Below are 9,407 nucleotides of genomic sequence, written 5' to 3'. Positions count from 1 at the left end.
TTTGCAGCTATTCGGGGTCTTTTTTTATTCCAGATGAATTTTTGGAACGTTCGTTCTAAATCTGTGAAATATGCTGTTGGTAATTTAATGGGGATTGCATTGAATCTATAAATTGCTTTGGGTAGTATGGACATTTTGATGATGTTGATTCTACCAATCCATGAACACGGTATATTCTTCCATCTGTTTATGTCTTCCTCTATCTCTTTTTTCAGTGTCCTGTAGTTTTCAGCATATAAGTCTTTTACCTCCTTAGTTAAGTTTATTCCTAGGTATTTTAATTTTTTTGGTGCAATGGTAAATGGGATTGCTTCTGTAGTTTCACTTTCTGTAAGTTCACTATTGGTGTAAAGAAATGCCATGGATTTCTTAGCATTAATTTTGTATCCTGCTACATTGCCGAATTCATTTATTAAGTCTAATAATTTTTTGATGGAGTCTTTAGGGTTCTGTATGTACAGTATCATGTCATCTGCAAATAAGGACAGTTTTACTTCTTCTTTTCCAATCTGGATGCCTTTTATTTCTTCTTCGTGTCTGATCGCAATGGCTAGTACTTCCAATAAAAAAATGGGCAACGGACCTAGATAGACACTTTTCGAAAGAGGACATACAGAAGGCCGAAAGACATATGAAAACCTGCTCAAAGTCACTAATTATACGAGAGATGCAAATCAAAACGACAATGCGTTATCATCTCACACCTGTCAGAATGGCTATCATCAACAAATCAACAAACAACAAGTGTTGGAGAGGATGTGGAGAAAAAGGAACCCTTCTGCACTGCTGGTGGGAATGCAGACTGGTGCAGCCACTGTGGAGAACAGTATGGAGCTACCTCAGAAGACTAAAAATGGAACTCCCATTTGACCCAGTGATCCCACTACTAGGAATATATCCCAAGAAACCAGAAACGCCAATCAGAAAGGATATATGCACCCCTATGTTCATAGCAGCACAATTCACCATAGCTAAGATTTGGAAACAGCCTAAGTGCCCATCAGCAGATGAGTGGATTAGAAAACTGTGGTACATATACACAATGGAATACTATGCTGCGGTAAAAAAAAAAGGAACTCTTGCCTTTTGCAACAGCATGGATGGAACTGGAGAGCATTATGCTAAGTGAAATAAGCCAGTCAGAGAAAGATAAATACCACATGATCTCACTCATTTGTGGATTATAGAGAACAACATAGACTGATGAAAAGGGACAGACTCAAAGACTGAGAAACAGCAATCAGGCTATCAATCCCCAGAAGGAAAGTAGGGGAGGGCGGGGGTAAGGGGAAGAGATCAACCGAAGGACTTGTATACATGTATATAAGCCATACCAATGGACATGGACAACAGGGGGATGGGAGCATGAGTGTGTGTGGGGGGGAGGTTGGGGGTTAATGGGGGGGGGATGAGGACACATTTGTAATACCTTAACTAATAATAATAAAAAAAAAATATTGTGGTGTGTTAGGATGGTTTCGATTTTGGATGCATGGCAGTTAACTGGTTAAACACACACATACACTATATAATCAAGCAATTACACTCCTGGATATTTACCGAAGAGAAATAAAAGTAGGTCCACAAAGGACATGTTTAAAAATCAGAGCTACTTTATTTTCAAGAGCTGTATTACCTTTTAAAACTCTAACATTACTTTCTCAAAAACCTGTTGTTTGTCAGTTTAACAAGAAGAATAATCAAAGTTTACATTATTATTGTTTATTACCCATAATATTATAATAATCTCCTTTTCTCCCAATAGTATGTCTAATGAAATCAAGGTTTTGTCACACTAATTACATAAAGAAATAAAGAATTTATGTATGAGTAACCTACATTGATTTCTGTCTTGTTACAGGATAATGATCTCCCTGGAAAGTTATTGTATTGATGCCTAAGTTCATTATCAGTAACAAATAAAATTTGTAAGAAGAACCTCAGGAATATTAAAAAAAAAAAAAACACAAACGAAAAACAGGAAACGTAAGCAATCTAATAAAAAGTCCAAATTCCTTTGAGTTAGTATAATTTTATGCCCTTATTTATCAATAAAGGCTAATTCATTAGAAGGTACATTTTTATAGCTTTTTAAAAATACAATTTATTGTTCAAGTAGAATTATATTTTTTTCATTTTTTACTTTGAGTAGTTTGAATTAAACTATGATGACTATTTACTCATAGCCCAAGTTCTGACTCTTATTATGACACTTGGATTGAACAAACTATTCCCGTTCTCCTGGAAAGAAGTCATAACTGTATACTGCTGACCATTCGCATTTATATTCCAAGAAACTAGTAAAATATCAGACACTGTCTTATTAGATTTGATGACACTTTGGGGTCTGAGGTGGACCAGAAAACAACAATCATTTTAACTACTTGGGTTTGGAGCTGACTGAGAGATAGACAAAAAAGTCAGGTGATTTGATATTTAAAAGTTTATTATATTTTTAACACATCTATTAGAGAATGTATCACATTCAGGAGAAAAAATTGGTCTTTTTAGAGGCAGATTATCAAAGCATTCTCTGAATGAAGATTTCATTTTGCTTCTAGCTTGGAGTTACTTGCCAACCTATGGACTTAGGTGCCAGTTCAACAGCAACAGGAATTCTCTATTTGGGGTATGGTGAAGAAGAAAATTTTATTCAGTGCAAACAGCTCAACTGTGATATAGCAAGGCTGGGAAACAGCTCAATAGTATTACAGCTCAATTATGAAGCAGCACAGCTATGGAACAGCACCGCTGGGAGGCAGCCCAAGGGCCAAGGCCCTAGAGCCAGGCAGCTCCAGTTCAGGTCACTCTCTGGCTAGACAGTTTTGCTATGTACTGGTATGCTCCATCTGCTCAGGCAAGACATCTTTGGTGTTTCACCTTCAGTGTTTCAGCATCAGCCAAGGAAACTCAGTCTTTGGTCTTTGTGAAGTACACGCTCTGAGCCACAGGGGAGCTGACTTACAAGTTCCCACCCCCTCCCTGATTGGTATGCCCTCATGCAAACGAGAACTCCAAATCATGGCAGTTTGGTCCAAAACCACTCTTCTAATTGGTTAGAATGAAGCTTCTCTGATTGGTCGGTGAAAATGCTGCTGGAGATATAGCTGTGCAACTTCGGAATTGGTTGGGGAAAGCCTCAGTCCTATTTGTTGAAATACTATTCCAGGATCTCCTTTATAAGGGCTGGCTCAGGTAGCAGTAACACAGTGCAGGTAGGCAATGCATTGTGGGAGGCAGGCAGCTTAGTGGAGGCTTCTCCCTGAAGCACAGTTTGCATGAGAGCCTCTATTTAGAATTGGCTGCTGAGCTTTGTTCTTAAATTTGAGCCCAGTTAGCCACCAGGAGTCCTTTTTGTTAGGGATTTTCTTTCTCAGGGTCCACAGACTTTAGAGGACCTGTCTATGCCAAATCACTTTAATCTAGTTGTATGTTTATTTAATTCAGAGATGAATTTCAATCACTGTTTGAGCTGGTTTATTTGTATTTCGCCCTTATTTATATAGTTTAGTCCTTTTAAATACCAAACTAAATGAATATTTACTGAGTTATGTTCATCTCAGTGGGTTATATGTTTTAATTTCTATCTTTCCAGCCCCATGAGGCAAACAAGAAGCCCTGTTGAGCATTGCAACTCCTTAGCTTCTGATTTAGGAATCAACAATAATTTTGAGAAGAAAAATGATTCCTGACATTGTAATAGTTTGTCTGGGTTTCCCTTGTCATCTGAACATAGTCCTGAAAATGTTTATACTAGTAAATTACTACCTCGCCCATATATTCAAAATTTTAAAAATGTAATATGAAATGATTTATTCTACGATTGTCCTCAATAAATTTTTAACAAAAAAATCTAGCGTTTTTTACTCAGCGATATGAGCATAGTGTGAATATATTGTGCAGTCATACCACAGCTAAAAGCTAAAATGTTTGCAGTAAGTAGATAAAAATAATTAAATATATGATTTAAAAAGATCATACTGATGACTATGTGGAAAATGGATTGCATTGGAGATAAATTGGAGTCAGGATGTTAGTGAGTAAGTTACTGCACAAAAAATAAGTGTGATTTAGAATAGTTGAGGTAGATAAGATAATAGACTTTTTAAAAATTTATCTTTATTGTTGAAAGTATTACAGATATCCCTTGTTGTTTTATTTCCCCATTGACCCCTCCACCCCACACCCACCCCCCTCCGAAGCCTTCACCACTTTATTTTCTGTGTCCATGGGCTATGCATATATACATATAAGTTCCCTTATTAATTATTCTTCACCCCACCCCACCCCTCACCTTCCCTCAGAAATTAGTCAGTCTTCCATGCTTCAATGTCTCTGGATCTATTTTGCTCATCAGTTTATTTTGTTCATTAGATTCTACATATGAGTGAAGTCATGTGATATCATTCTACAACTGGCTTATTTCATTTTGCATAATACTTCCCATATATATCCATGCTGACAGGCACTCGGGCTGTATCTAAAATCTTAGCTATTGTAAATTGCCATGCTATGAACATAGGAGTGCATATATTCTTTCTGATTGGTGTTTCTTATTTCTTATGATATAGTCCTAGAAGTGGGACTACTGGGTCAAATGGAAGTTCATTTTTAATTTTTGAAGAAACTCCATACTGTTCTCCATAGTGGCTGCACCAGTCTGCATTCCCACCAGCACTGTACTAGGGTTTCCTTTTCTCCACAACCTCACCAACACTTGCTCTTTGTTGATTTGTTGATGATAGCCATTCTGAGAGGTGTGAGGTGATTCCTCATTGTCGTTTTAATTTGCATCTTTCTGATGATTAGTGACTTTGAACGTTTTCTCATATGTCTCTTGGCTTTCTGTATGACACTTTGGAGAAAAGTGTCTAGTTTCTTTGTCCATTTTGTAATTGGATTATGTGTCTTCCTTTTGTTAAGTTGTACTTACATATTTTGGAAATTAACCCTTTATCAGATGTATCATTGGCAAATATGTTTTCCCATACAGTAGACTCTCTTTTCATTTTGTTGATGGTTTCTTTTGCTGGGCAGAAGCTTTTAAATTAGGTGCAGTCCCATTTGTTTATTTTCTCTCTAGTTTCCTTTTCTTTAGGAGATGTATCTATAAATATATTGCTATGAGAGATGTCTGAGATTTTGCTGCCTATGGTTTCTTCTAAGATTTTTATGGTGTCACGACTTACATTTAAGTTTTTTTTTTTTTCCATTTTGAGTTTACTCTTGTGTATGGTGTAAGTTGGTGGCCTAGTTTCATTTTTTTATTGCATGTACCTGCCCTATTTCCCAACACCATTTATAGAAGAGACGGTCTTGACTCCATTGTATGCTCTTGCCTCCTTTTGTCAAATATTTATTGAGCTTAATGGCTTGGGTTGACTTCTGGGTTCTCTGTCTTCTTTCATTGATCTATATGCTGCTCTAGTGCTAGTACTAGGCTGTTTAGAGTACAATGGCTTTGTAGTATAACTTGATATCTGGTATTGTGATTCCTTCAACTTTATTCTTCTTTGTCAAGATTGCTTCAACATAAACTGATGAACAAAAACAGATCCAGAGACAGAGAAGCATTGATCAGACCACTAAACCTCAAAGGGAAGGCAGGGGAGCGTGGGGGTAAGGGAGAGAGATCACCCAAAGAATTTGTATGCATGTATATAAGCATAACCAATAGACACAGACACCGGGGGGGGGGGGCGGTGAGGGCATGAGCAGGGGGATGGGGGAGCACTGGGGGACAAGGACACATATCTAATACCTTAATCAATAAAGAAAATAAAAAAATTAAAAATTAAAAAAAAAAGATTGCTGAAGCTATTCTGGGCCTTTTTTGGATCTATATAAAATTTTCTAGTGTTGTTCTAGATGTGTGAAATATGCCATTGGTATTCAAATAGGGATTGCATTGAATCTATAAATTGCTTTTGGTAGTATGGACATTTTAATGATGCTGACTCTAACAATCCATGAACACAGTGTATCCTTCCACTTGTTTATATCTTCCTCTATCTCTTTTTTCAACATCCTGTAGTTTTCTGAGTACAGGATTTTACCTTCTTGATTGAGTTTATTCTTAAATATCTTGATTTTTTGTTGTTGCAATGGTAAATGGGATTATTTATTTGTTTCTTTCTTTTGTCTTTCTGACAGTTCATTATTGGTGTATAAAAATGCCAATGATTTCTAGGTTTTAATTTTCTATCCTGTTCCAATGCTGAATTCATTTACTCAATCTCATAGGTTTTTGAAGGTGGCTTTACATTTTTCTATGTACAATATCATGTCATCTGTGAATAATGACAGTTTTACTTCCTCCTTTCCAATAATCTCTTCTGATTATTATGGTTAGGACTTCCATTACTATGTTTAATATGAGTGGTGAAAGCAGGCATCCTTGTCTTATTCCTGTTCTTAGGAGAAATATTTTTAGTTTTTACCCATTGAATATGATGTTAGCTATAGGTTTGTCATATGTATCCTTTATTATGTTGAGGTTATGATCCCTCTATTCCAGCAGTTCTCAACCTGTGGGTCGTGGCCATCGGAAAACACATATAGCATATCAGATATTTACAATACAATTCATAACAGTAGCAAAATTACAGTTATTAAGTAGCAATAAAAACAATTTTATGGTTGGGGGTCACCACAACATGAGGAACTGTGTTAAAGGTTGAGAACCACTGCATTAGAAAGGTTGAGAACCACTGCTCTATTCCTACTTTGCTGGGAGTTTTTATAAAAAATGGGGGTTGGATTTTGTCAAATGCAATTTCTGCATCAATTGATATGATATTGTGTTTTGTGTCTTGCAATCTGTTTATGTGATCTATATAATTTATTGATTTGTGAACATTGTATCAGTCGTGCATCCCCGAAATAAATCCAAATTGGTCATGGTGTATTATCTTTTTAATATATTGCTGGATCCAATTTTAACATCTATGTTCATCAGAGATATTGGCCTATAATTCACTTTCCTTGCTATGTCTTTAGCTTGTTTTGGAATTAAGGTAATGCTGGATTCATAGAAAGAGCTCGGAAATGTTCTTTCTTGATTTTTTTTGCAATTTTTTTTGCAATAGAGGAGGATGGGTGTTAGTTTTTCTATGAATGTTTGGTAAAACTCCTCTAAAACTAACCCCAACAGTAACCCTAACCCTAATCCTAAGCCCTTTCTTGAGTTATTGGAATTCTCTTATTGTAGTTGGGTGTTGCTATTGCCCCCTGTTCATGGATGGAGTCTCCTCTTAGGCTGGCTGACTCTGTGGCTCACCCTGACCAAGTCATGTAAGCTGTTATGTGGGTGCTGAATTAACAGAACAAAATATAACACAACAAAACACAAAATAAAAGGAATAAAAGAAAAAACATACACAAGACCCACTACGGCACCAACAAGAGCAACCACCAGGGAAGAGAGAATGGGGAAAGAGAAAAGATAGCAAGAATGATAGAAAAAAAGAAAGAAAAAATATGAGGAGAAAACCAACCAACTAACTAACCAAAGCAACAAACAAAAAGCCCAAATAAAAAACAACAAAAAAGCAGCAGAGGGGAAGGAATATGTCAATGCAGAGCTAAAATAAAGAAAATAAACATAAAAAAATTAGGGGACAAGGAGAAGGAAATGTTTAAAATGAAGGAGGATGTAAACAAAAACAAAAACAAAAAAAATTGAAAAGGAAAATAGAGAAGAAAGCAGGTAGATATAAAATAAGTAAAGGAAAAGGATGAGAAAGGGGACAGCTGAGGAGAAAAAGAAAAGAGTTAAAGAAGAGAGATGTGAAAAAATTGAGTTGCGAAAAAAAGAAAAAAAAAATTGTGTAGGAAAAGGGAAGAGGAATATTAGCTATATGAAGAAAACAATGAGATTAGCATTTTTTTTTTTTTTTTGCACAGGGGTGTACAGTTTATATACAGCTTTCACATGCCCCAAGGCCTCATTACAGCTCTATAAGACTGGATGTTATTGCCATTTTTATTTTATTTTATGTTTTTTAAATTTTGTTTTATTGCTTAAAGTATTACAAAGAGTATTAAACTGATAAGAACAGATACTACACTTGATCTTAGCCAAAAGGCCAAGAAGCGATACAAAGAGTATTATATATGTCTCCTTTTTTTTCTCCCCTTGACCTTCCCCTGGTCTCCCATACCTCCCAGTGTCTTGTTTCCATTGGTTATGCTTATGTGCATGCATACAAGTCCTTCGGTTGATCTCTTACCCCTCCTCCCCCACAACACTCCCCAGCCTTCTCACTGTAGTTTGACAGTCTGTTCGATGTTGCTCTGCCTCTGTATCTATTTTTGTTCATCAGTTTATATTGGTCTTAATTATCCATAAATGAGTGAGATCATGCGGTATTTTTCCCTCATTGACTGGCTTATTTCACTTAGCATAATGCTCTCCAGTTCCATCCATGCTGTTGCAAATGGTAAGAATTCCTTCTTTTTTACAGCAGTATAGTATTCCATTGTGTAGATGTATCAGAGTTTTCTAATCCATTCATCTGCTGATGGGCTCTTAGGCTGTTTCCAAATCTTAGCTATGGTAAATTGTGCTGCTATGAACATAGGGGTGCATATATCCTTTCTCATTGGTGTTTCTATTTTCTTGGGATATATTCCTAGAAGTGGGATCACTGGGTCAAATGGGAGTTCCATTTTTAACTTTTTGAGGAAACTCCATACTGTCTTCCATAGTGGCTGCACCAGTCTGCATTCCCAGCAGCAGTGCACGAGTGTTCCTTTTTCTCCACATCCTCTCCAACACTTGTTGTTTGTTGATTTGTTGATGATAGCCAGTCTGACAGGTGTGAGATGGTACCTCATTGTCGTTTTGATTTGCATCTCTCAGATAATTAGTGACTTTGAGCATGTTTTCATATGTCTCTTGGCTTTCTGAATGTCCTCTTTTGAAAAGTGTCTATTTAGGTCCTTTGCCCATTTTTTGATTGGATTGTTTATCTTCCATTTGTTAAGTTGTATGAGTTCCCTATAAATGTTGGCGATTAAACCCTTATCAGTGATAACACTGGCAAATATGTTCTCCCATGCAGTGGGCTTTCTTGTTGTTTTGTTGATGGTTTCTTTTGCTGTGCAGAAGCTTTTTATTTTGATGTAGTCCCATTTATTTATTTTCTCCTTAGTTTCCAATGCCCTAGGAGCTGTATCAGTGAAGAAATTGCTTCAGCATATGTCTGAGATTTTGTTGCCTTTGGATTCCTCTAGTATTTTTATGGGGAGCCTGGCCGCCAGGAGTGCCTGCATCCCAGCCCTGCTCCCCTGCCTTCTCTCCCCTCCCCTCACACCTCCCCTCACAGGGAGACCTGCCCCCAGGGGGACTCTCAGCCTCAGCCACAGGGGGAGAATTCCCTGCCCTGGGTTTCAGGTGAATTGAG

General features: G+C 36.9%; 1 pseudogene; it reads right to left on the bottom strand.

The window, feature by feature from the left end:
- Positions 1 to 7,994: 7,994 nt before the first annotated feature.
- LOC118654926 lies at positions 7,995 to 8,099 on the bottom strand (annotated as a pseudogene).
- Positions 8,100 to 9,407: the final 1,308 nt, after the last annotated feature.

This window comes from Myotis myotis, unplaced genomic scaffold (genome assembly GCF_014108235.1).
Source record: "Myotis myotis isolate mMyoMyo1 unplaced genomic scaffold, mMyoMyo1.p scaffold_m19_p_4, whole genome shotgun sequence".
NCBI classification, from domain to species: domain Eukaryota; kingdom Metazoa; phylum Chordata; class Mammalia; order Chiroptera; family Vespertilionidae; genus Myotis; species Myotis myotis.
This window is presented reverse-complemented; position numbering and strand designations above follow the sequence as displayed.